The 26,823-nt window shown below is 45.0% G+C and overlaps 2 long non-coding RNA genes across 3 annotated transcripts; one reads left to right on the forward strand and one right to left on the reverse strand.

The window, feature by feature from the left end:
* The first annotated feature begins 550 nt into the window (after nucleotides 1-550).
* LOC137664150 (uncharacterized) lies at nucleotides 551-16,088 on the forward strand. The gene is made up of 4 exons (XR_011048255.1): nucleotides 551-606; nucleotides 9,984-10,147; nucleotides 14,010-14,577; nucleotides 15,831-16,088. It is a non-coding gene; the product is annotated as an uncharacterized lncRNA (long non-coding RNA).
* Nucleotides 8,129-25,584, reverse strand: LOC137664149 (uncharacterized). Of its 2 annotated transcripts, none has more exons than XR_011048254.1 (3): nucleotides 25,270-25,584; nucleotides 14,308-14,418; nucleotides 8,129-13,784 (listed from the first exon to the last, which is right to left on the reverse strand). It is a non-coding gene; the product is annotated as an uncharacterized lncRNA (long non-coding RNA). The 2 variants fall into 2 exon arrangements; XR_011048253.1 differs by having other exon boundaries at nucleotides 14,004-14,418.
* Between the last annotated feature and the right edge of the window lie 1,239 nt (nucleotides 25,585-26,823).

Below are 26,823 nucleotides of genomic sequence, written 5' to 3' on the forward strand. Positions count from 1 at the left end.
ATGTATGCATATAAGGAAGTGCCTACAGAGCAGCATTATGGGAGAAGATCTCATACCTTTTCTGGGAAGTCAGCATGAAGTGCCTGTCTAAAGTGCCTGTATAGTAACACATGCACCATGGGAACAAACAGGAGGAACTGGAGGTCTGTGTGTAGTTGTAGGGCTACAATCTCATTTGCATCATGGAGACAGGGTGGGATAGCTCATGTGACTGGAGTGCTGCTGTGGATGGATACAGGCTCCTTAAGAAGGACAAACCAGGATGGTGAGGTGCCCTTTATGTGAGAGAGCAGAAGGAATGCATGGAGTTCTGCCTTAGGATGGATGATGAACCATCTGAGAGTTTATTGACTAGGATTAGAGGGCAGAACAACATGGGTGATGCTACTGTGGCTGTCTACTACAAGCTACCTACTCAGGAAGGAGTAGAGGAGACCTTCAGATAACCAGAAGGTGGCGCTGGTCCTCAAGGGCACCTGCTGGAAGGGCAACGCAGCCGGGTACAAGCAATCCAGGAGGTTTCTGGAGTGCAGTGGTGATAGCTCACTCACACAGGTGAGGGAAGAGCTGACAAGGTGAGGTGCTGTATGGACTTGATACTGACAGGTAAGAAAGGACTGGTCAGGGATATGGAGGCTGGGGGCAACCTTGGCTGAGTTTGCTCTGTGACAGATGTTACTACTGTAAGTTGTGGGAGGCCAGCCAAGGGTGGGAATATGTGAGGAAACTTCCAGGTTGGAGAATACACGTGAGAACAGTAGCAAAGTGTCAGTCTTTCAACTGGTGCTGGGCTGCACTGCTGCAAAACATTGGCAGCAAAGTCTGACATTCTCACACAGTTTGCCTCTCCATTCAAGGAGGATTTTTGACCCTAGCTTTCTGTACAACGAGCAAGAGAGGTATTGAGATCTGCCTGCTGCTATGGGCTTCTGGAGGTAGTCCAAGTTTAAAGCTGTGGAAAGGATGGCTCTTTCCTTCCTTTCACTGCTACATTACAAATACAGCTGCTGCCCAGCCTGGCAGCTTCCTCCCTGGCTGGTGTCTTCTGCTTTGTTCTCGTTTGTGCTTGTAAACACGCCACGGACCGCGCACATAAAATATGGTCAATCCCCAGTTGTCAAATGTTGATGTGCCTGTCCTTGAGGGTTATATAAACTCTTAAAATGAATAAAATAGGCTCCTTTATTACATGAAAATGACATCATTGATACTTCAAAATGCAATGAATTATTATTACTGATTCTATTAATTCCAGTATCTGTAAACGGCTTTTAAATCTGATGTAACTGTAAGCTTGCTAGCATCACTGCTAAGATAGTTGTTAATGTATGAGCTTGCTATTAAGATCAACTTCCAGATTAGTAACTAATTAATTAGAAATTATGACTAGTTGGCCTGTCTGTTGGAAACCTCCAAGAATATACATTTGTGGGTACAAAGCACACCTGGTGCAGAGTGCACTGAAGGGTGAGAGCACCTGCATGGCTACCTGTGGAGCTTTCCTTAACAGAGTGAGGCCATTCTGCGAGCGTTCAGGGAGCTGGGAGCAGGGTGCCAAGCCTCCCAGGACTCTAGCAGAGTGCACAGGTATCATCAAGCATATGCTAAATTTAATTTTTAAAACATTGCATTGTCTTAATTCTGTCATGGGTGTAGAGCACTCCCAGATGTGTGCAGGCTTTTGAAGCACAAAAATGATCAGCCACTCCTTGGAGCAAGCTACTAAAACACTCTTAGTACTGTTAGGAATCACGGCAGGGTATCACACGAAGGGGAACCCCCAAGGTGGTAAGAGAGGCCTAAACCACCAGTCTGTAGAATGGCACTTTGTATTTCCAAATGAAGGTGACAAGATTTGTGAGGATCCGGACCTCCTGTGTGTGCTCTGGCGTGGTTGTGGACACAGCCTTGAGAAAGCTCCATCTCCTGCAAACGCATTGCTCTGCAGTGCTGTCAACCCTTTAGTACGGCAGGGGCAGAGCTGTCTGCCTGAGCCTTTATCCTACGGCTTTAGGGGTGCTTTAGATATGCTCAGCAAAGGCTGTCTGAGTACCTCCAAGATAAGGTTTAAGACAATAAAATTGGTTATCATCTCATTAGTTATAGTGAATTTATAATTTGACTTCATAAGATATGTCATTGACTGATGTTGCAAGGGGAGAACAGTAAGCTGTGGTTTTGATGCTGAAATTAATCCCTCTTAAATGCAATGGAGTTGAACAGTGAGTGCAAATTAGGGAACAAGACCACAGCAGAGCTGTGCGAGTCTCCTAGGGTCTCTTTTATGGGGATATTGCAATGCACAGCTAAAAGTGCTTTAGTTTGGGCTGTGCAGGTCTTGTAGGATCAAAGTCCAGTGCGGGGAGTCTGGAACTGACACTCTTTTTTCTGTTTCGTGGTGGTGTTTCTAAAGCAGCTGGTGAAATGCCCTCTGATCTTGTAAGGGTCTGTCATAGAAGTAAATGAGCGGTGTCCAATCCAGGAAAACATACCCTATGGGAGACTGGTCTATGCTCCCTGCTCTCCATATTGTACATGAATCTCACCCCACCCTGCCACGATCCAGACAAGCAGTGCTGAGGGTTGAAGCCACCTTGATTAGCTTAGCTGCCTGAATAGCTAATGCCTTTAAGGAGTAAAATAGGAATATAAAAAAAGGGACAGAACAATATAAAAGATGGAATACCTATTTGCTCATCATCTCCACATCCTCCATGCCCAAGAAAAACTGTTCCATGTGTAAGTGGCATATAAAGTCTTGGTTCAGTGTAAATGAACCGAGCAACTCCCTGTCCCTCCATCCAATATATCTCAGTATTTTTTTTTCTCTATCTTCCTTCTTCCCTATCTTCTACTTAAACCCTATAAGCAATGTGTCTCCCTAAAAATACGTACAGGTACTTGTTTGATTCCTCTCCTTTTCCACTTGTCAGTTAGTTAAAAGCATTTCATTACTTAAAGCGTTCTTCAAAAATGCTCTCAGCCCTGATTGATATTTTTTTTCTCCTTCAAGTCTTTTCAGGTGTCAGATGTCTGGTATGGATGTGCTCTGAACTATATACAATGTTCTAGCTGTGGGCTCATTAATTCAAAATTGGAAAAGGCTCTTAATTTTTCACTCCATATAACTTATCTCTCCGCTGGGGTTAAGAGTATTTTGGAACACTCTTGCTAGTGGATTGCATTCCAAAGTGATATGAAATACTTCAAATATAGATAGTACTTCCACAGGGCTAATTTCATAAGCTGAAACCAATTCTGAATCAAATCTCTGCAAGGAAGAATTTAAGCAGGTAGACTGTATATTGTTGAAGAGCACCGAAAAGGCCCACTACAGAAAAAGAGCGTTATTTTGCAAGGAAAATCAGTTTGGCTTAGAGAGAAAGTGACAGAAGTATAAAAACGGTATAACAAATGGGAAAAAGGAGAAGTTGGTAATAATGAATATAAATTAGAAGGCAGCCTATTGCAGAAAAATGGTAAGAAAGCAAATGGACCAAGGGACCAGTATATGGTCTACAGCCTTGCAGACAACAGCAGTGCATTTTTGAAACAGGAGGAAGAAAAGAGATTGTATCAAAATGAAGTGACAGAAATGATGGCAATTAAGTAAAAAAAGAAAAAAAGGTAGGAATGGCCAATATTATATTCTGTATTTGGGAAAAAGCAGGAAAGTATTAATATGCTAATCGTGTAATAAATCCTTTCCACTCCAGCAGGGCTCAGGGGAGTGTTGAGTCACATCTGTTGAAGCTTTTATATCAGTTGTTGATACCCAGCAATCCCAGTTTGGACAGGGCGGATAAAGGAGCGCTCTTAATATGCCCGATGATTGACGGTCATCTTTGAAACACTGGTCAAGATCCAGCTGTCTGAAGTTATGGCAATATAGACCTATTCATTTATCGCTATTCCTAAGAAAAAAGATGGGGTGACTGATGCAGAACCCTCTTGAGAGGGAATTAAATTAGAACAATATAATTAATGTCAAGCTACACGGTCATTTGGGAGTTAGCTTTTGCTGATTAGCCGATGCTTAAGCAGTGGTGATCAAAAGACTGGGCCGATAATAGTTGTCACTGTAACATACTTCCAAGTTCTGCAAGGTATTTGACCCAGTACTTGATGACTCTAGAAGGACATAAAACTGATGTGGAACACTGATTTAATTAGAAATTAATAGCTCTTAAACTAAAAATCAGTATTATTAGTGAAAAAATAAAAATAATTTCTCAGTATACCGAGTCCCATTCTTTGGAAAATAAAAAGGAGGACAAAACTCTGGGGTTTATATAGCTGGTCCAATGGTGTCTGACGAGGCTGTGAGAGAGACCAGCGTGATTCCCGGCTGCCCAGTGGAGACATGTTTCCATCAGAGACAGCAAAGTGCTGGTGCCCCTGTGCTGGGAGCGAGTGAGCTTCCTCGGGAGCATCATGCAGCCATCTCATTTACTAATGCTCGCAGAAGATTAACTCAAACTACCTGAATGATTAAGGGTCATGGAGAGCTCATTTTCTTAGACTGAAAGAACTTGGGTGGTTTAGCTTAGCAAAATGAAGGGTAACTGAAAGTGTTACTGCTGGCTTGAAGTACATGAGGGAAGGCAGAGATTTATACTAAAAGACAGTTTTACCTCAGGGATCACTGCTTATAATCAAAGAATAAAATTTATGTTGAACGTAAAGTGTAAGTATGAGATTCTGGAAATGTCTTCCAACAGAAGGCAAACACTGGAAGTTGTTTTAAGAGTGAGTTTTTTTGCAATATTGTTGCTTGTGATAGCAGTGGAAAAAACCTTGATGATTCATGATGTTCTTTTCCCATCCTAATCGCCTATGCAGTCCAAACAAGGATTAATTCAGGGAAGTCCCGAGCTCTGTGTTTCTAGATAAGGCAAAAGTGGATGGTTAATTTAATACTTACCTGGCAGGGGAGACACCGTTGCACGGAACCACTCTGTCCACAATACTATCTGTTCAGCAGGTCTGTTGTAACTATGGAAACTGCCGTCGTGGAAAGTGCTTTTCTTCCTCCATAAGTTCGCAGGTGACACCAAGTTGGGTAGCAGTGGTGATCTGCTTGAGGGTAGGAAAGTTCTGCAGAGGGATCAGGACAGGCTGGATTGATGAGCAGAGGTCAACTGTATGAGGTTCAACAAGGCCAAGTATCGGGTCCTGCACTTGGGGCACAACAACCCCATGCACTGCTAGAGTCTTGGGCAAGAGTTGCTGGAAAGCTGTCTGATGGAAAAGGACCTGGGGGTGTTGGTCGATGGCCGGCTGAACATGAGCCAGCAGTGTGCCCAGGTGGCCAAGAAGGCCAGCAGCATCCTGGCCTGTATCAGAAATAGTTTGGCCAGCAGGACTGGGGAAGTGATCATCCCCCTGTACTTGGCACTGGTGAGGCCGCGTGTTGAATATTGTGTTCAGTTTTGGGCCCCTCACTACAAGAAACACATTAAGGTGCTGGAGCGAGTCCAGAGAAGGGCAACAAAGCTGGTGAAGGGTCTGGAGAACAAGGCTTATGAGGAGTGGCTGAGGGACCTGGGGTTGTTTAGTCTGGAGAAAAGGAGGCTCAGGGGAGACCTTATTGCTGTATACAAGTACCTGAAAGGAGGTTGTAGCAAAGCGGATGTTAGTCTCTTCTCCCGGGTAACAAACGATAGGACAAGAGGAAACAGCCTCAAGTTGTGCCAGGGGAGGTTTAGATTGGATATCAGGAAAAATTTCTTCACGGAAAAGGGCTGTCAAGCATTGCAACAGGCTGCCCAGGGAAGTGGTGGAGTCACCATCCCTGGAGGTATTTAAAAGACATGTAGATGTGGTGTTTAGGGACATGGTTTAGTGGTGGACTTGGCAGTGCTGGGTTATCAGTTGGACTCGATGATCTTAAAGGTCCTTTCCAACCAAAATGATTCTGTGATTCTATGATATTAATTAAATCTCACCTGCCAAATAGCTGTCTACAGGTAGTTTCTCATGATGTAATAGGCTGCATCTTTCTGTCCATTTTGTTAGCTATATGTCTGTTTTCTAGTATCTGTGCAACATTTTATTTGCTTGTGCACTCAGGTGTTTTAAATCTTTCCTCTTTAGACCTGTTGGTATATTTATTATTTCATTTATTTCTCTTTTTGCTCTCTAATAACAGCACTAAGTTACTTATTGTTCCTTTTCCCTGATTTCTGTGGCACCCCTTTACCTTGTCTCCAAGACTGTGGAAATCACTGTTTAATGTTGCCCTTTGCTAAAAGTCCTTGAGACATATTTCACTGCATGTGCCATTCACCTATCATATCCAAGCAGGTTTTATGTTCTGTGGTTAATACAAGTTAGATTTTCTGAGACACTGTATCAAAATTTTTAAAATAAATTCTAGGCATTTTACACTGCCTTTATTTCATTTACTCATAGCAGCTTAGTTACTTCTGAACTATTAAGTTGCTTTTTAGTACCCTTGCTGCCTTGAATCTTAATTTTCTACTGCTGCAAGTGTAAAAATTCTTGTTATTCTCCCTGATTCCTGTGGAAGCCACTGCAGGGCAGGCAGTCATGTCCCCTACCCCCCACATTTCTGGGTACATTTCCAAAGGGCAGGAGGGAAGGCAGCCCTTCCCAGAGCAGCAGTAGCTCCTCTGGAGGATGCTTCAGAGCAGAAGTTTCTTGTAGTTGCTCTTGCCTCCCGGGCAGTGTGATTTCCACGAGGGATCACAATCTACAAACGAATCCTGTGGCTTAATTTCCATTCATGAAGGTAGTTGTGGGACCTGCCCCGTACAGTATGCTGGTACGTGCCTTGTTCTGTAAATACACCTTAGAAAGTCATCGCTGAAGAGAGAGTTCTGGAATGTAACAATTAACTGTAAAGGACAAAGAATATGATGTATGCACTCGGAATAAAAATTCTAAATTACACTGTAGACTTATGAATCTTCGTCCAGAATTAATTTAGTTGCTTACTGGAAGGGTTTTACCTGGGAGTGCTGAGTGGCTGCAGAACTGCAGACAGAATCCTGTTGTACCATCTAGTGGCGTGTTGTGAGGGTGCACACTGTGGAAAGTACCCATTTCGAGAATAGGGAGGTTATTATTAATGTAGTAAAATATTATTTATGTTTGTCATCTGTGAAATCCAACAGAATTTCTTGGATGAAGGGAAGACATTAAGAATGCCATAGATGCTGATTTAAAGTGGAAAACATGGAGAAAAAGTGGTGGAACATATTCTCTGCTGCAGCCAGGCCACTTAAGCTTGGTGTGGGTTATCAGTAGCATCCCTGAATATACATTAGTCTCACTAAAGCCTAGCATTTGCATGTGTTCTGTACCTTATGGCAAAGCACACCTCTGTAGTGCTATTATTAATTTACTTTTTGATGAATCTAGAAATCAGAAACCCCCTTCCCTTTCCCCTCCCTTCATTTTCTGACAGCAATCTCTGACAACTAACCTACTAAGTTCAGTTTCGACCATATCATGCCAGTTTCAGGCAATATCTGTCCATCGCACTTCAGCCTACCACTGCGTTTTCTCATGCTTTATGTGCTGCTTGGTTGGCACCGCCAGTTAAACAAACATGCTCCATCCATGGCTGCACTGTTCTCTGCAGAAGTTTATACTGTCACACATTTGAACTGATCAGGACAAAAAATAAACCCAAGAATAGGTAATTTGGGGCAATGTCCCAGGAGTGTTCAGAACACAAAGAGCAGGAGAATTTGGCTCGCAGCAGAAAATGCAGGGTAGGACCAAAATCCCTTGGGAGCTCCCAAGTGTACCGAAGTGGACTCGGGATCAGCTCAGATCTATACACCAGTTGCAAAGGCCTGTTGTAGCACACTGACTCTGAAAATTAAAGCAGCTTTAAAATGTGTTGATGGATAGGTAAAACGCAGCATCTACTCTACATGCTGAACTACTGCTGCTATGCTGCTGTGCAGCTAATGCTGCTATAAAAATGGTTCGCATTTCTAACTAAATCTCATTAGAAGTTTATGTATAATTAATTATACAGCTCAGCTGAATGCATTGCTATTTTTTCTTCTTTATTTTTCTTGAAGGTTCCAGATTTCCCCACTGTTGACAAAAGATGTGTAAATGACATCATTATGAAGCTCTGTTGTTTACGTTTTTCTTCAACAAGTAGTAATTTTATTGACTTTGGCAGAGAGATCGGTGTTTTGCATGATTTCAATAGATTTTGTGACACAGAGGCATAACATAAACCAAGATGTTCCAGAATAAACAGGACTATTACTACCAGATGGAAATAGTCCTGAAGCATTATTGGACTTGAAAAAACAAAAACCTTTTAGGAAAAACATTTTAAGAGTCAGCTTAATCATCCTGAAAACAATATCTAAGTATAAAATACTGGTTTTTGAGAAAACAAAGGAAAGATATAAATAGTAATTATTTCAGATCTTGCCACTTTATTGTCTATGCACATATTTGGAATATGCTAGTCTTTAAAAGACATGCCAACACGCCTGAGTTAGTGAGATAGCTATACAAAGTAATTTGAATCTGAAATCAGATATTTCTGATTATAACACAAATCAAGGCAGCTAAAACTCAGAAGGTATTCTGGCAGCATACTTAAATATACACGAACTTAGAGACAGTAGATGTTGGCTGACCTTATTTGTAGATCTGGTCAAATGATTAATTGTGATTTTCAGATGAATTCTAAATTTATCCTGGTAACAATAGCTTACGCAATCAGTGGATAATGAGCCCTGACACATGACAGTTTTATAACTCAAATCCGGGTCATGGACATCAGGCCACAAAATAAAAATTAATCTATTCAACAGTACAAATATTTCTCATTCTAAATGGTGAGAAAGGAAGTCTTGTGTACTTGGGTGGAAAAGCTGTACACAAATACAGATGGTCAAGCAGGTATTATTCGTCTGCCAAATGAGACACAATAGATATTCTCAAATATTCTGTTAAGAATTTGGAAGCAATGAAATGCACTGGGTAGATCGTATCTTTCAGATCACAAATTGCAAAAATACATATGGATTAAATAAAATGCAAACAGCAATGAGAAGTAAAGTGAAAACTGAAATAGAGGGTGTAATAAAATTAAAGTGTTGCTATGTAGTTAATTCAGTTATCTGACTGGATTAAATATTCCAGAAAACAAAAAACAAACCAAACAAGTTTCAAGCAGTCTATGTAAATAAAAAAGCCTTTCTTAATGTCATTAAATGCAAATGATACTCAGTGAAAGAAAATAGTTCATAAATCTTTAGTCCAAAAGTTCATAGCCTTCCAAATGCAAGGGTGCGCTCTTTTTGATTCAAGCCAAGAGTCCAAATTCACATAGAAAAAGTGAACTATACTCTTGGCACTGTAATTTGGTAGCTACACGTTTAACATCTTTCCTCCAAGACTGCTTCAGCACTTGACATTTAGCAGAAAAACTGAGCAGGCGCACGGTGACCCCTGGCCTTTTCTTGCTGTGTCCAGAGTTGGGGAATAAATTTGGCCACTGTCGATACCTGCCAGTCACACCACGGGCTTCAACAGGAGCACAACTTTTGGCAGAAAATGGAGCAAATGAGGATACCAGTTGAGAAAAAAATGTTGCAATGTCGCCAAATCATCCTAGAAAAACAATATCACAGAGAAACCAGAAGGAAAGGATCTCCTATAGGCTACCTGACAAGTCCAGACCTTCAAATACTTGGGCGGTAAAAAACCTGGCCCTCACAGAAAAATTTTTAAAAATCAGGTTAAAGATTTGCTTTAAGAATTTTTCAGTTTAATTTTTAAAAAATCTTCTTATCTTTCCAGAGCCTTATCAGTGTGGTGAGTGTCAGTATAAATGCAGTGTAAAATGTAGAATAAAATACAGAAGAAAACCTTAGTTTCTGAAGATGCTTCAGCTGCAGTAAAGTAAATGTGGCCAGGGACCTTCCTGGACATGGAGGCCAGCTAACATGGTGTTATCTGACTCTCCACTCATAAAGCCTCAGCCTCCAAACCATGATGGCTGTATGACCTGGTGGGAATCACCTCCGGACCATCCTCGCTCCTGAATTGTGCCTGGGAATTATTTGGGAACATGTCGATGTGGCCAGTTCCTGCCCCAGGGTGCATCACCAGCTTGCTGACTGACAGCACTCCAGGACAGGTGGGTCTCCTTGCCGCTTGTGAATTTTCTCATACAGACGCAGCATTTTTGTGGGAGGGCTGGAGCACCCATAGAGAGAGAAGAAGTTGCCTGGGATTTCCTTCTTGTTCCCTGTTGCAGTGACTCTCATTGCTCTCCCACCTCTCCAGGTAATTAACTGCTTGAGTCAGTCCTTGCAAGCCTGATTTCTCCCTTCAGCCATCACCTCCCTCCTTCACACCGCCTCCGTTTTTCACAGGATCTCTCTCATGTTAATCAGTCCCAGGGGATTTTTTTCCAGCCTCCTGTGATGGGAGATAGAAAGCAGCAGGAGGCTGGCAAGAAGCCAGGCAGGCAGGGGAATAATAATGCTGCCTTGTCTGCTCCAAACCCGTTTTATTGTAAGCACCCTGCTGTACAAGCCATTTCATGAGCCATTCATCATATTCACAAATGAGCCTTTTACTCGGAGAGAATTTTGGAGAATAGAAAGCTTAGAAGGAAAGTCTAGGTTAGCTAATTATATAGTCATTTATACATACTGGTGGCACTGTCATTGCAATGTGTCCTTCAGCAAATACCTGCATGTCAGTAGAGCACAGCCAGTAACATGTGCCATACCTGTGTACAGCCCTTTAAAGCCTCCAGCTGTGAGAGAAACACGTTGTGCTGTCATCTCACGGTCATGAGCTGCTGTGCGTGGGTGTGTTATTATTTAGTGAACATATAATTTAAAACAACCAAATCCAGGAGTCGGTTCTAGGAACTAATACAGCTCATGTTTCAGCACTGGAAATGCTATGTTTTGACTAGCTTCCTGGGGATTTTTCCAGTAGTCGGTTTAATCAGTCTTGCTGGTAGTCTGTCGGCCCCAGGCAGCATTTTGGTAGTGCGTATTAGTGAAACATAAAGCTGGAACAACCTCTGAGGGCCACGGGCAGCAAACTGCGAGGCTGTCCCAGCTTGGCTGGTTCTGCAAAGGCATAAATCCACTATTATTTCCTCCCTTCATCCTTTCCACACTGAGCACACACCAAATTCTGAGCTATACATAGTGCCTAAAAATTCTACCTTCTCCATGCTTTCACGTTAACATCCAAGAGAGAAGAGTTTTGGGTTTTTTTTGAAGCTCGCTCAGACAGGTATATATAGGCTTGGCACATAACATATGTGCACCTAATTTACATTAAGCTATAAATTTCAGGCACCTGATTAAAATGCATATTGTTAATGGAAGGCAGAATTTAGGACCTAAGTGTTTTGACAAAACCTTCTGTAAAGATGGAGCTTTGTTCGATTTTTTTCATTAAGTTGATATAAATCAAGACTAACTCCTTGGAAGCCATATCCTAGAAAACGGATGCCATTGAGCATCTCCCATGGAAATAGACAGCTTTAATTGAAGAATTTGGCTTCAGTGCAAAAGCATGAAGGTGGAGATCAACCCAAATGAGAGCAGTTGTATACAGAGCTGTGCGTTCCTGTGGGAATACTCTGCTCTTCTCTGTATTCATAAGACGAGGTTCTCAGCTGAGCAGATGCTACAAAAATTGGATATAAGGAAGAAACTTTTTATAATGATGGTGGTGAAACACTGGACCAGGTTGCCCAGAGAAGTTGTGAATGCCCCATCATTGGAAGTGTTCAAGGTCAGGTTGGATGAGGCTTCGAGCAACCTGGTCTAGTTGAAAGATGTCCCTGCCCATGGCAAGGGGGTTGGACTAGCTGATCTTTAGACATCCCTTCCAACCCAAACCATTCTATGATTTGGTGAAAAATTATTACCTCTCCCAGTTACATGGATTCAATCTTTCCCACCATCTTTTCTCTGGATGAGACATTATGACAGCCATGGGATTCATTGAGTTATACAAAAGATCTCTTTTTTTGCTACAATTCCACTGGCGGATGGATTCCCTCAGCAAAGCCCATATGTCACACCTCATTTGAGGCTGGGAAAAACGCTTCCATAGTTCTAGGTATCTTTCCCCTGGTTTTGGGCCCAGCCAAAGAACAGACTATAGGGTAAGAGAGGCCCCATGTCTGATCTAGTATGGACATTGCTCTGATTGGTTTCTGCCCATATCTTATAAATATATATAAATGTATATACAGTATAAATGTAAAATTCCCCATCTCACACTGGTAACACTCCTCTTCACATGCTCACAGTAGACTAATTCCGCAGTAGCTTTCTTTTTAGCCTCTTTTTGGCAAATGCCCATTGCCAAGTGAGAGGTGTTTAATGGCTTGGCACAAAATTCAAGGGGTGCTGGAGATGTCCCCGCTGAACTGTGATCGAATGTTATCAAGCCATTAGTGGAGATGATTGTTTATTCCATGCTGACCACTTAAACTGTTCCATTAAAAATAAACATGCTTTTCTGCTGGGGAGCGAACAGTCCTCCCACACGGCTCACTTCACCTTCATTAAGTTCCTCACTTGAGGAACCTAATGAAGTTGAGGAACATAATGAAGTTCAGCAAAGGTAAGTGTAGGGTCCTGCATCTAGGGAGGAATAACCTCATGTACCAGTACAGGCTGGGGGCTGACCTGATGGAAAGCAGCTCTGCGGAGAAGGACCTGGGAGTTCTGGTGGACAAGAAGGTCACCTTGAGTCAGCAATGTGCCCTTCTGGCCAAGAAGGCCAATGGTATCCTGGGGTGCATTAGGAAGAGTGTGGCCAGCAGATCGAGGGAGGTTATCCTGCCCCTCTACACTGCCCTAGGGAGGTCATACCTGGAGTACTGTGTGCAGTTCTGGGCTCCACAGTTCAGGAAAGACAAAGAACTACTGGAGTGAGTCCAGTGAAGGGCTACAAAGATGATCAGAGGACTGGAGCATCTCTCTTACAAAGAAAGGCTGAGGGAGCTGGGTCTGTTTAGCCTGGAGAAGACTGAGGAGGGATCTCATCAACACTTACAAATACCTTAGGGGTAGGTGTCAAGAGGATGGGGCCAGACTCTTCTCGGAGGTGCCCAGTGACAGGACAAGGGGCAATGGGCACAAACTAAAACATGGGAAGTTCCATCTCAATATGAGGAAAAACTTCTTTACATTGAGGGTGAGAGAGCACTGGAACAGGCTGCCCTGGGAGGTTGTGGAGTCTTCTTCTCTGCAGATATTCAAAACCTGCCTGGATGCGTTCCTGTGCAATGTGTTCTGGGTGAACCTGCTTTGGCAGGGGGTTGGACTAGATGATCTCCAGAGGTCCCTTCCAACCCCAACAATTCTGTGAGTCTGTGATTCTGTGATTCACTGTGAAGCCCAGCAGCTCGCAGTACAGATCTGCGGGCAGCGCCTGGCTCAGCCCCAGCCCTCCTGGCTGGGAACGCAGTCGTGGGCTGCCACGTGCCCGAGGCCAGCCTGGAGCGCTGCCTTGCCGGCTCAGATACGGCAATGTCCTTTCACACTCACAAGACCCTGACATGCCTCTGTCCAAAGAGCTCTGCATACTTGGCAGTCAGCCTGCTTGTGATTTTCCAGTGGCACGTGTTCAGTGACTGCTGCCGTTAGCTTTGCCAGATGCAAGGAAAACATTTTGTAACCCTGGAAAATTACCAGTACTCACACTCTGTCTGACTGGCTAACAGCATCCTCCTCCAATGGCACCTCCAGACTGAGAAGCATCAAGGAGCGTAAGCAATCAGCTTGAGCCTTAGAAAAGAAGAAATAAGGGCAGGGAGAGAAGAAGGAAAAAGAAAGGAGCATTTTTTCCTCTCTTCAAGAATTTCATGGTATTATTTCTTATTCCAAGTATTCAAAAATTAATAGCTGGTCCTCAAAAACATGCCATTTTTAAGCCATGCAGTGAGCTTAAAAATCAGGCCCTTGATACAGCTGAGATTCCCTTTCATTTGTCTTCTGATCCTTTACCTTTAGGAGGTGTCGTTTGCCAGCTTTTCTCTGCAGTCTCAATGGCTGGAAACCTACTTTTCATTGTCATGAAATCCAAGATCCTCAGATAATCATATGACTCCAGAAGCTGGGGATAGAAGCAGTACATTGTGTCCCACCGGACCAGCCATCAGAGTGCTGGCAACACTGCAGAATTTGCCTGGAGAGATCCTGCCGTGCTTAACGTCCCAAAGATAATGTACAAAGTCGCAGATGAAGGAGCAATCTAAAGGTCATGTTCAGCCCTGTGCAATGAACCAGCACAAGTCTATAGATCACGTACCTCTCAAACAGGACCTCTCCATCTAGGCAATGCTGACATTCATGTTGACCTCAAGACTGGATTGAATTTCATTCAAGGTGCATTCGGAAGAGCCAACAGCTCTACTGGTGACTGCAAAAGTGAATGGAAGAAAAATCTCAGAATGAGAAAAGGACTTGGGGTTTGGATTTTTTTTTTTTTTTTTTTCCTGATCAACGGTTAATTCCCTCCAAACCTCTCTTCTGTTGACCAAAGATTGTATCTAATTCAGAACATATCTTTTGGATTAAGGTAATGATACAATATAGACACAGAATAAAAAGATATTAAATGTTTTGATTAATATATGTTACATATGTATATAGAATATATATGTATAGAAATAAAAGGATTTCATTTTTACATATTTTCAATTAAAATGCTGTAGTTTTTAATTTTGAAAGCATGTTTTGTTCTGAAATCTGCCTTATTTAATAATGAGAATAGATTCCAAGCTGAACAGACACAGAACGTATCATTTTGGATCCAACAAAATCTTTCAGCTGTGTGTGAATAAAATATGTTTTATTTCAACTGCACTATTAAGAAAATCAGTCCTTGGTATGGGACTCATCTCAGACACTCTGACAATGCAGAAGATTGTCCAGGAGCCTGTGGGGAGCCAGGGCTGGAGGCAGCAGAGCCCCCACAACTGCCCCACGCTGCTTTGAAGTCAGTAATGACTTTTTGTTGCTGCAAGAGCTGCTTTGGGCAGAGGAGATCCCATTGCACCCAGGTGCTGCTTCCTGCTCCAGCCGGTGCAAGGGCACAGTGGTTTGAGCCAGAGCTTGTGCAAAATCTTCTGGGGGAGCAGGGGTGCCTATGAATTTTGCAATCAGCGGGCAAGTGCATTTTCTAGATTTCTGTGTTAGGGTAAAACACCCAAATGTCCTTGCTGATGGCCCTTTCATGAACATCAGCGCCACCACACCCAGGCAGAACCTACTTCCCTTAGGATGCAAGTTAGCTCTTTTGTCATATTATTAAAATTATTACTGAGGAAATAAAAAGCATTAAGAGGCTTGTCAATGTTTGGGGTTTTTCTCCATTATTTGCACAGCCAGACAGAGGGTTTCATGATCTTCTGGGTTCTGGAGCAAGTTTGGGATGAAGGTTGTGCCAAGGATGGATTTCTTAGAATCATAGAATCGTTTTGGTTGGAAAGGACCTTTAAGATCATCGAGTCCAACTGTTAACCCAGCACTGCCAAGTCCACCACTAAACCATGTCCCTAAGCACCACATCTACATGTCTTTTAAATACCTCCAGGGCTTGTGACTTCCCTGAGCAGCCTGTTCCAATGCTTGACAACCCTTTCCGTGAAGAAATTTTTCCTGATATCCAATCTAAACCTCCCCTGGTGCAACTTGAGGCTGTTGTCCTGCTGCTTGTTACTTGGGAAAAGAGACCAACACCCACCTTGCTACAACCTCCTTTCAGGTAGTTGTAGAGAGCAATAAGGTCTCGCCTGAATAGAATCATATCACAATCTTGTCCCCATTTAGGTTGACCGCTCTGGGAGGAAGGGGCATATGCTGCAAGAAGAGCCCTCGGCTACTCCAAGAGTCCAGAAAACTCTGCCTCGGCAACACATTTCTGGGGAAGGCATTTGGCGCAAGTACTGAGTGGGCATTTTGTGGCACGTTTTGCCTCCCTGATGTTCTCCTAGTGCATTCCCCGTGGCAGGGGATGGGTAGAGTGCCCCAGCACAGGGTGGGGAGATGTGCCTGGTTGAGGTTTAGTACAAAAATAAAATGCCGAGTGATAGAACACGCTCAGGCAGGAAATCACTTATTTCCTTGTGCAGCTGCTATGACAGCAATGTTGATGTTGGATCTTCCGTAGCAGAAAGAAAAAAGTAAGTTCAACAAAAATAGGTCCTGATTCCTGTATGAGTCGTCACCTTACTCTGGAAGGTGGTTTTCTACAGCCCCTCTGCACAGAGCATCAGCCATGCAAGCTGCCAGAGGTGAACGGTTGTACATTTATGTTCCAAGATAGACAGCTCTGAGTAAGGAAAAAATAGTGATTTAATTCCATTTGATTGAACCCAGTAAGAAACAAAGAGGGATTTTCCAATAGCACTTGAGGCAGTTTCATTTCCATTGCCCTTGAGACAGAGATTTATAGTCCTGTCACTTGACAGCAGCTGCTTGCACTCTTAACCAACTCCTGTGCTGTCTTTGGGGAAAAAGGGTAATAGTCTTCAGTGACCAGAAAGCCTTCTCTGGTCATTTCATGTAGGAAAACCCAGGATTTCCCGGCACCAAAGCTGTCTCATTTGTAGTTTTCACTGCAGTCGTCATGCTTCCTCTGAGAAAGGTGCTACGCTCTCTGCTCACCCCACTGGCAAAAAGGCCGAACCTCATCTTGGCAGACACGTGTGTGTTTGTTTCTTTTCTCCCCTCACAATTTGCTCTCCCTGTGTCACCAAGAAAAGAAAAGAGCTGTTGTTTCATCAGTCCTTTCTCCGGCACTGCAGGCCATTTTTAACTTTTGAACAAACGGGGAGCGGGGAGTATTTGTGAAGTTGTGTGGCAGCAATTGACTGTAGAGGAAAATCAATGCTCCCCATCAAAACAGCTCAATAGCCTCGTGCGCATCCCCAGCGGTTTCATTTCCAGATGCTCTGTTTTGCCCTAGTAACATTTCCAGTTGCCATTATCAACCTGAGCTCTCTGTTTTACCTGCAAATGTTTCAACTTGGCTGACGTATTAACAGGCTCAGGTTAATTTGCTTTCTTTAAAATGTACAGAAAGGAGATCTGTGCTGAAGAGTTGGGGATTCCTTGTGAAATGGCATTCGAGAGACTGAGCAATGAGGTACAGCCAGCAGTAATGTGCATGCACTGACTCGATGGGACCTATGGCTGATTTATGGTAATCTATATGAGACTGGAGTCAGGCACAGCCACCCTGGAGGTTTTCAGGCCCAGGAGGACAAAGTTCCTGGTCTGATGTCCCAGCTGACCCTGCTCAGAGCTGAAACTTGGCTTTAGCCTTCCAGCCCCAACAATGTGGTGATTCTGTGGTTTCTTACACTGGGCTCCCAAAAAAGAAGTGGCACCAACTCAAAATCATGAGGGTGATTTAAAAATCAATGCGATTTAAGCAAAACAGTGTTATCTTTTTTTGTTGTTGTTTCTTGAACATCCAGAAACACATTTTTAACCTTCGCTTTTAGCCTCAATGGGTAAGAATTTTTTTAAAAGTGAAGGCTGAGATTTTCACATAATCCCAGGGCTCCAGCAAGTGCAGTAATCAAGACTGGGACCCCCACTCAGGCTCACCCACCCCACACCCTGGGGCCAGATGGTGCCTCTGCCCATGCCTTGGACTCACACGCCCCAGGGTTTGTTTAAATGCTTCACAGTTCCCTGCCTTGCTCATGGAATCAAAGGATGAAGCAGCAGCAGCAGCATCCCCACCTCCTCCAAGGTTTCCTATTCTTGTTTAAAAAGTAGATCTTTCCTTGAAAAAGAAATCCTATTTGTTCCTGTTTGTCTACATGGTACCTCCTTCTCCTTTCCTTGAATCCCTCCCAGCCATACCTGCCTTCACACATTAAGCCTGTACGTGCCACAGTGGCCTCATTGGATTTATGGGCAGGGGTCAACCCGTGCTGGCTTGTTTTCCAGGAGGTTGCCACAACTCCTGGACTTGTCCTGGCGACTCCCTGCCAGCACTGGGAGCTTCATGAAATCTCTCCCTGTGACTGTGCCCACCACAAGTGTGCATCCTGCTGCTCAGTCCAGTCATCGAAGATTTGCTTACATCCCCTTGCAGACAGTGTAGGTCATAGCCGGCGACTGCCTGTGTTGGTGGATACGTGTCTCCTTGAGCAGAGGCACATCCACACATTTCTAACTAACCACTACCAAATTCAGCTTAGCCTCAGCAGTATGAGGTTGCCCAGTAAGCCTGAGCCACACATCGACCTTCCCCTGCCTGAAATCACTCCTCTGGGGCTTTGAAGTCCATCTACTTTCATTAAAAAGAAACGTGATCAGTGAGAGACCAGCAATTGCAATGCAGAAGGGGTGACAAATGACGTGGTGACGTGTGCTATGCAGGGACTGCCTTGTACTCTTGCTGTGCAGTCATTTGTGCTGCCACATGCTCTCCAGGGGAACCCCATGGTGGGGATGGTGATGGCAGCTTCCCTGCCAGCTGGCTGTTGGCTGGGCACTGGTTACCCAGCCTGGGAACACTGAGGGAGAGAGATACCATCCTCTGCCCTCCTGCCCACAAGTGCCCCAGTGCTGGAGTGAGAAGGCAGGTAAGAAACCTGCTTGGACCGTAATGGGATGTGGGGAAAGTGCTCACAGAATGAGATGACCCTTCGCATAACCAAAGCTGGAGCTAAAAATGCTGAGATGATTGATTGATACCGGCTTCTCCCACAGTGCACAATCCCATCCCATAGCGCCAAGTCAGACAAGCAACGTAGATCCAACATACTGCTCAACCCAGCCGTGAAGGCATTTGGTTGTCACCCTAATGTCAAAAGATATGTATGTGCAGTTGTGCACATGGGATTACTCCAGCAGGTCCCAGCCTCCAGGAATCAACGCCAGCCTGAGAGCAAACCCACTGCTGAGCATGAAAGCTTCATTGCAGAGATGCAGCACAGACTCAGGATTGCACTGGTGGGGACATCCTCATATTTTGTTGTCCTTTGAGGAGGACAAACCCAGTCTTTTGCTCCAGGAGATGAGCAAGGGTCTGGCTCTTGGCAAGATGCATTTCTAGATCCTAACTAGAGGGTTCCTATGTGGGTTTCTACCTAATTTCTTTTATGATTAGTAGAGGTTACGAAGTATTTTCCTGTAGAAGGCCTCATAGACCTACCAAGAGAAAACGCCCCAAAAAACCAAGCAGGCAGGGAAGGGACACAGCCCCTGCTCAGGTGGCATTACGGTCAAGAGGCAAAGTTAGGTGTGATACACAGTGCCCGTGCCACAGGGCGGCATCTGAGCACCCTCTGCAAGCCCAGCACTGGTTTCCAGTCTCAGAAACCTAAAGCAGATGAGTCTCAAAGCTACTAGGTTGGGTCTGGAATCAAGGCAGCAGTTTTTATACTAGTTTGGTTGTCAAAATAAATATTCTAAATAAATAGCCAAAATAAAGATAGTCCTCAAAAGAAACCAGTTCCATCTAACAACTGAGGAGTTCAGAAAGCTGGACAGGGATAGTTATTTAATGGATTCCCCCAGTTTGGTTGCTGAAATAAACTTTTTTACCATGTTTTTATAGAAAGAAAAACCGAGTTAAATAAAATACAATTTCATACTATTGCTATTTGAACTGGGGCTATAGCATGAGCTGGATGTAGGACTGCACTAGACATCCCAGGAGGCAGGTGATGCTTTGCAGAGCTGAGGTCAGGCTCATCTCCCAGGCTGAGTGCTGTGGTGGCCCCTGGGCACACCAGAGGTGGGCAAGACAACCCATAAACATGTAGAACGCAAGTTGACATTGACTCGGCTTCAATGGCATTATTTTGGGCTGCAAAAGGACATTATTCAGGTTGCTCTGCTCCTCTGGGCTCCTGCCAGCACACTGCAGGTGGCTGGGGGAGCCCCAGGCCCAAGCTGGGGTGCCCATGGTCTAGGTTTCACCCCTCCCACCACCCCACTGGCTGCTTTGGGAGCTTTGTGGCTCCTGGAGGGTGAGGATAAGCCGCCAACAGCCCAGCTGAATCCTACCCCTGCGAGTCCCAAGGATAGTGCCAGCAGGAGCTGGGAGACAGAGACTCCCCATCACCAACGAAATCCCAGGTGATGAGGGAAGCCACTGCATCACCCCAGGTCTTGGTGGGAGGACACGTCCCTCTTTGCCTGCTGTGGGGGACATTGGATCCCCAGCTACTCCTCAAGCCCTGGATGCAGGTACAGGCACCCTCCTGATCTGGCTGTTTGGGCACTGTGGTTTTGGGTGACTCTCTGAGCTAAGGTCTGGGCGCTGAGCCAGCGCGGCTGTACCAGGGGCTATGGAGACCATCAACGAGCATCCACCAGCGGTATTGCCCAGCAGGAGAAGAACATGGGCTTTGGTGTGAGCTCAGTGCATAGATAAACTAGTTACCAGGTAAAACACCTGCTAGAAGAGAATTAGGAACCACATGATCCAATGGTTGATTAATTAAATGTTTACTGAAGGCATCCTTGGTTGATGTTTTTTTGGTTCAGACTGGATTTACTCCAAAGGCTCCAGGACCCTACATTTTTTATGGTGATGAATTTTTTATGACCCTTGAATCATCTGTTTCAGATGTAGAAAAGCCTTCAGAGTTCTCTCTCTCCCTATTGTATTTATTAGATGTGTTTAAGCGTAATGCTTTTGATTCTTGGCTATTGTTAATCACACATAGCTCTGTGAACTTAAAAGACCCCACAATGCCACTTTGTTCCTGGCTATTGAGGAAAATGTTAGGCTAAGCAGCAAGGAGACAAAAAATAAGTGATGTGTGATCTTTTGAAGAGCAGACATTAAGTCCAGATGAAGGAGCCTCATGCCCAGCTGCCAGGGACAGCAGTTCGGAGATGATCAACTGAGAGAGGGAATGATTTTGTCTTTTTGGGTTTCAAACAGTTACATCTCTTGCTCCAGGTGGAGAAGTGAGCAAGGGCAGGTTTGCACTGATTATGCACTGCCTGGTATTAAAATGTTATTTCCGCCCTAGGAGGATAAAAATCAACAGCAGCAGCTCTCAGGAGGACTTGCCTCAGGATGCATTTTGAAGCAACGAGGAGGAAAGATGGGCCACTTGGCGTCTTCTCTAACAACCACAAATTAGCACGTTAATTTGGTACTTAGGAATTTAAATGAGAAGGGCACAGCTGCACACAACCCGCTTGGCTGCAACCCCAGTGGGTTATGAAACGTGCTGTGCAAATATAAGTCATTATTGTTGCCTTTTTGGCCCTAAACCACAAGAAAAGATACCTGCAATGAGCCGTAGTTTCATGCTTTTGGTGTGCCATGGGCTTAAGGCCAAAGGCAGCATCATTTCAGCCAGCCGGGAAGTGCATTTGTACCTTGTCAGTGCAGGCTATGGAGAGTGTTATTCCAGGATGAAGTCTTCCTTTTCTGTTTTGGCCTTAAAAACCCCACTCTTTCAAAAATTAGAATGAATGCATTTGTTTTTGTGTGCTTTCTCTGGTGCGGAAAGCAGGAAAAAGGGAAAAAGAAAGACAGTTTACTCACCTATTTTTAATTATTTCCTTTGGTTTCCCCAACCCACCATTTATTCCAAATATAGTTCCTGGACAAAAATACCTTTAACAGCGCGCAGGATCTTGCCTGGACCTTTATCTTGCTCTAAACATGCCTCACAGTAGTTCCAGCACAGAATACTTCCTTTTTCAGCTAAAAAACAGCAGCAAAACAGTAATAAGCCTTCTACGGTTAGTTAGTGTTGGTTAATAAGACCAACATGTGCCTTTAGCTTAATGTGTGTTCTTTTTTCCTTAGACATCTTGCACTGCCTTTGGTGAAGAGGGAGAGAGCCAGAAATGCTTCACCTGTTGCTTTGAACCTGTGCTGTTTGGAAAACTGAAAACAAGCCCATCAAATAGGGGCAGATTAGTCAAACAAGTACAAATAAGGGCAACCCAACATCGTTCCACCCCTCCCCATGCTGTGTGCAGGCTCAGGCAAACCATGCGGTGGCTGTGTCCCACCTCTGAGCTGCTGGGAGAAAAGAGTCATGAGGCAGAAGGGGCTTCCCGATTTCTAACCGACATTATTTTTGCAGCAGGGTACTATTTATATCTATCTCGTGTGCAGCTGCTCTTCAGAGGAGGTAACGGCTGCATGCTAACCTGTCCAAAGGCAGAGTTCATGCTTTGCATGACCATGGTCACAGCTGCCAGTCAGGGAGTCATTCGAGCCCATTTTGGAAGAGATATCTGTAAAGAAAGTGATGCCACTGCACAAGGTTGTCAGTTTATTCTAGAGCACAGGTGTGAAGCCTCACCCCACCCCGTCCCCACCTGCCCCACAGCTTTCCTGCTAGGGCTGCTCACCAGCCTCCTCCTCGGAGGATGTGAACCTTCCACTGACCAGAAATCCAAATTTCAAAGCTGTTGTGAACTGATGATCACAACATGTTTTGGATTAGGTCAGTTTAATAATTTTGTTTTTACATAATGGAAAAATACTTAATTTTTACTTCAATTCTATTTATTTTTCATTATTTTTTTAAAATTCTAATTATATTTTTTAACTCCAACTCTAGATAAACTTCATATTTGAAGAATTATGCTGACAAACACAGCATTTCCAAAACTTTTCTAACTAGCTATCAAATGGTCAGATTCATTGAAACCAAGCCTTTCTGCAAACACTTCTGGTTTTAGCAAACTGGCATTTTTTAAGGAAAAATATGCTTCACAGGAGAAATTCCAGTTCTCTTTGCCCAAATTATTGTATAAAGGATTTCATAACACTCAAAGGTCAGTTTGTTTTCTCGGAGAAAGCAAGTTCATATTTTCTTCCACTATCTTCCTCTAACTGGAAAGGAAATAAAAATAGGTAAACATTCCCCTTTTGGTAGAAAAAGTGCCATTTTATACTTCTATAGGCACTTTATACATTTGAAGCACCATAGAAAAGTAATTAAGTAGCTTAAAACTCCTGCAGCTGAGCTGGTGAGCCTGAAGATGTGGAAACGCTGAAGTCCCAAGGCTGAGACATCTTGTGCTTGTTGGCTTGCAGACGTCATTGTCAGCCATCAGGCTGCGAGGAGGTCCAGTGTCCCACGCCTCCACGCAGGGTCCCCGGGTCAGTGGCTGTGCTTCCAGTGGCTGTGCTTCCATTGGCAGAGCCCTGCCAAGGCTCCTGACGTGCAAAATCCCAAAGCTTACCTTGAACCTCAAATACTGTGTTCAGTTTTGGGCCCCTCACTACAAATCAGACACTAAGGTGCTGGAGTGAATCCAAAGAAGGGCAACGAAGCTGGTGAAGAGTCTGGAGAACAAGGCTTATGGGGAGCAGCTGAGGGAACTGGGGTTGTTTAGTCTAGAGAAAAGGAGGCTGAAGAGAGACCTTATCGCTCTCTACAAGTACCTGAAAGGAGGTTGTAGTGAGGTGGGTGTTGGTCTCTTCTCCCAAGTAACAAGTGACAGGACGAGAGGAAACGGCCTCAAGTTGTGCCAGGGAAGGTTTAGATTGGATATCAGGAAAAATTTCTTCACGGAAAGGGCTGTCAAGCATTGCAACAGGCTGCCCAGGGAAGTGGTGGAGTCACCATCCCTGGAGGTATTTAAAAGACATGTAGATGTGGTGCTTAGGGACATGGTTTAGTGGTGGACTTGGCAGTGCTGGGTTAACAGTTGGACTTGATGATCTTAAAGGTCCTTTCCAACCCAAATGATTAAAATAAATTAAAAAAACTTGTGTGTCTTCTCAGATGAAGTCAAGCTCTCCTGCTCCCAGATTTACCCTCGGTTTTCCAGAGCCAGAATTTCATCCTGGCTGGAAACTCTGCTGCTCTGACAAGGTCCTAAAGGTCAGCAGCACTCGCCCACCCAGCAGCCACGTGTCCCAGCCCTTGCTCTGCTGGGGCCACACCACTTACAGACAGCCCAGTAACTCATCTCTTCTGATCCTTGCCCTGGTAGCAGGAGGTTGTCTCTGTTTAATGGATGTTAAATTCTGGTGTAGATGAAGGAAGGTGCAGTTTTAGCAGAGCGCGGGTGGCGTTAGGGAAATCCTGCAGGTAATTCTGCAGGCCTGATATGAAGTTATAGCTGTGGCTTATCACTCAGTCAGTTCATTATTGCTTCTTTATTCATTTATGAGGGGGTCAAGTTCTCTGTACTTTGACATAAGAGATGATGTAAGGCACCTTGCGTGTAATGCAGCAGGGCAAGCAAGAGAGGAGCAGGCAAGAGGGAGACGATCAAGCTGCCCCTTTCGGAGGGCAGTGCCTGCTAAAGGTGCCCAGACGTAGGTGTTTGCAGCAAGCGCTATGTTAACGCTGGGAATGTTGTAGCATACACAGAATATCTGATCCGCTGCAAGACCCTTCACACTGAAACCACCGAGTCACCAAAGGGCATGTGCGGGAATTGCATTTCTTGCTTTAACCAAGACGCCGTTTGCTTGCGAATGGGGCACGGGACATGACATCCAGGCTTATGGACAGGCTCTGCTCGCTTACAGAAGCGGTCACGTCAGTTTGATGAAGACTGTCTGGGCTTTTCCTGGGTACATGCTTATTCTGCAGTGTCTTGGAGGAACAACATGGAGGGCATTTCCAAAAACTGTTGATGATGCCCTGGATTGCTGATGCTCCAGGGAGGTAAACTGCCCAGAAAATGAGTAGCGTTTATTGGGCACCTGTGGTCTGCTCAGCCCCTCGCTGGAAGCTCAGGGTATGTGCTCGTTCCCACTCAGTGTGTTCCCAGCAGAAAAGTCCCAAGTCACAAACAACTGAAAATAGCAAAATGATCTCATAGATCAGTTGCTAAAAATACTGAGAAGAGTCTAGTTACGAACGCTGTGGCTGGGTGGTTTGTTATTCACCTGGCAGAGGAAGGCATTAGAGAATCCTGGATTCTTCCACTTTCAAAATGATTTTTCCCTTCTGGTGTTGCCAGCTGCCCATTCCTGACCCACACCGAGCTGACACCGAGCCCATTAGAGAGGATCTTATTCAGAAGAAGCGCTTACGAACGAGGCAGGAGTAGAGCCCATCTCTCGTGGGCCACTGGCTCTGTCAATGCCTGCCCATCACCCAGGGGTGCCCTGTCCTGAGGTGCACCAACAGGACAGAGAAATCTCACACCCTGTCCTGAGATAGCAGACGTCTCCCCAGGGGAAATAACCCCTATACAGACAGAAGGCGGGTGCAGAGGTTTTGACCAGAAGCCTGATGCTGCCTGAAGACCTGATGTAGTTTTGGCCTGAGACTGTTCACTCACCTTTGGGACTTACCTGGAGCTGGGAATGGAGTTGCTCCAGGGGCTGCTGGGCTGCAGGGACAGAGAGGTCCCTCCTGAGAGCAGCATCCAGGCAGCAACTGCTGATGGAGAGGACTCGCCGCAGGGCCCAGGATGGGCTGGATGGGCTGCTTGGCTTTGGCTTGGCACCTTCAGGGAAGCAGCATGCTCAAAGTGTGCTCAGCCAGCTCCGGTTCCATTCCTTCCCCTCCCACCTCCACTTGGACAGGTGTGATGGTAAAGGCAAAGTGTGTTTTAGCAAGTTACAGCCAAGATTTTGGAAGCTGAAAAGTCACTAGTGAAAGCTATACAGTCCTCACCAGTGCTTAACAGGACACCCACAGCAGCTCCTGTCCCTCTGGCTTTTCTTAGAGCAGGCAGAGGGATCTGGTGTCCTCGGAACAGCCGTTTCCCTGCAGACTCCCTTGGTCTTTACGGCTTTGCTCTGCCCCAGCTTGCAGCGATGCTGACCTGGAGCTCAGTTTTGAAACACAAATGCACCTCACATGGACAGCTTGGCCTGGTGGGAAGCACCTTGCGTGCTAAATGATGATTGCCTGTCTCTGCTCACACCTAACAGAGCAGGAATGGTGTGGAATAGGAAAATGCACACCATAAGAAATCCTTTTTTTTTCCCCAGGGTATGCTGGGCATTTGAGGGGAGTACCTCCTCTTCATCCTTGGTTGGTTTGCTGGCTTGTTACTCCTCACCCTCTTGTTGATGTTATACTTGTCTGATCCAGACCTGGTTTGTATCTGACTCAATGGCTTAAATTTCATGCTGCCATCAGCCATACATTCACTCTGGAAACACTAATGCCACAGTGGCCTCTCTGGCCCCAAATTTAGGTGCTGCTGCCCAGGGCTGTTGGCCCTGGGGCTGGGAGGACAGTGTGGCAGCTCCACCAGAAGGTAGAGGAGGAGGAAGGAGACTGTGGGGTTGCTCCATGTCAGTGGCTGTCCTGCACAGGTGGAAACCACACCAGGCAGAGTGCTCTGCTACCCAATGGGGTATCTCACAGCCCCCAATGAACTGCTCGTTGAGGCTGGAGTGGGTGTGTGAGAGAGCACTTCTGCAGAAGAAGAAAACTCCTAGCTCCTGGTGAGCAAGCAGGGCTGGAGGAACCCAGGGAGGCAACCAAGGCAGGCTCTGGGAGGTGAATTATTGTGCATTATCTCTGTTGCACTGTAGATAATTCAGCACATATCTACATCTGAGCTGCTCTAAAAATGCACAAGTTCCTCTCCCAGAGCGATCTGTTGAGCTGCCATGGGTGGTGAAGTCCTGACTGAAGCAGTTCAGTCTGTGAACTCCTCCCTTTGCAGAAGACTTGTTCTCTGTGCAGTTACCTGGCACCTGTAAGCTTGGGGAAGGCTGGGACTTTCTTCTCCAGACCCTTGTGAAGACCTGTTCTGTGGGAAAGATGGGTGTTGGTCAGACGCAGCACACCACCTCGCCGTCTGGGTGGTCCCGTTACTGCCAGTGGTTATCCCACCCTTGTGCTCACAGCATCCCAACACCCCAGAGCCCTGCAGCCTCTTTAAACAA

Source organism: Nyctibius grandis, chromosome 5 (genome assembly GCF_013368605.1).
Source record: "Nyctibius grandis isolate bNycGra1 chromosome 5, bNycGra1.pri, whole genome shotgun sequence".
Classification (NCBI taxonomy): Eukaryota; Metazoa; Chordata; class Aves; order Nyctibiiformes; family Nyctibiidae; genus Nyctibius; species Nyctibius grandis.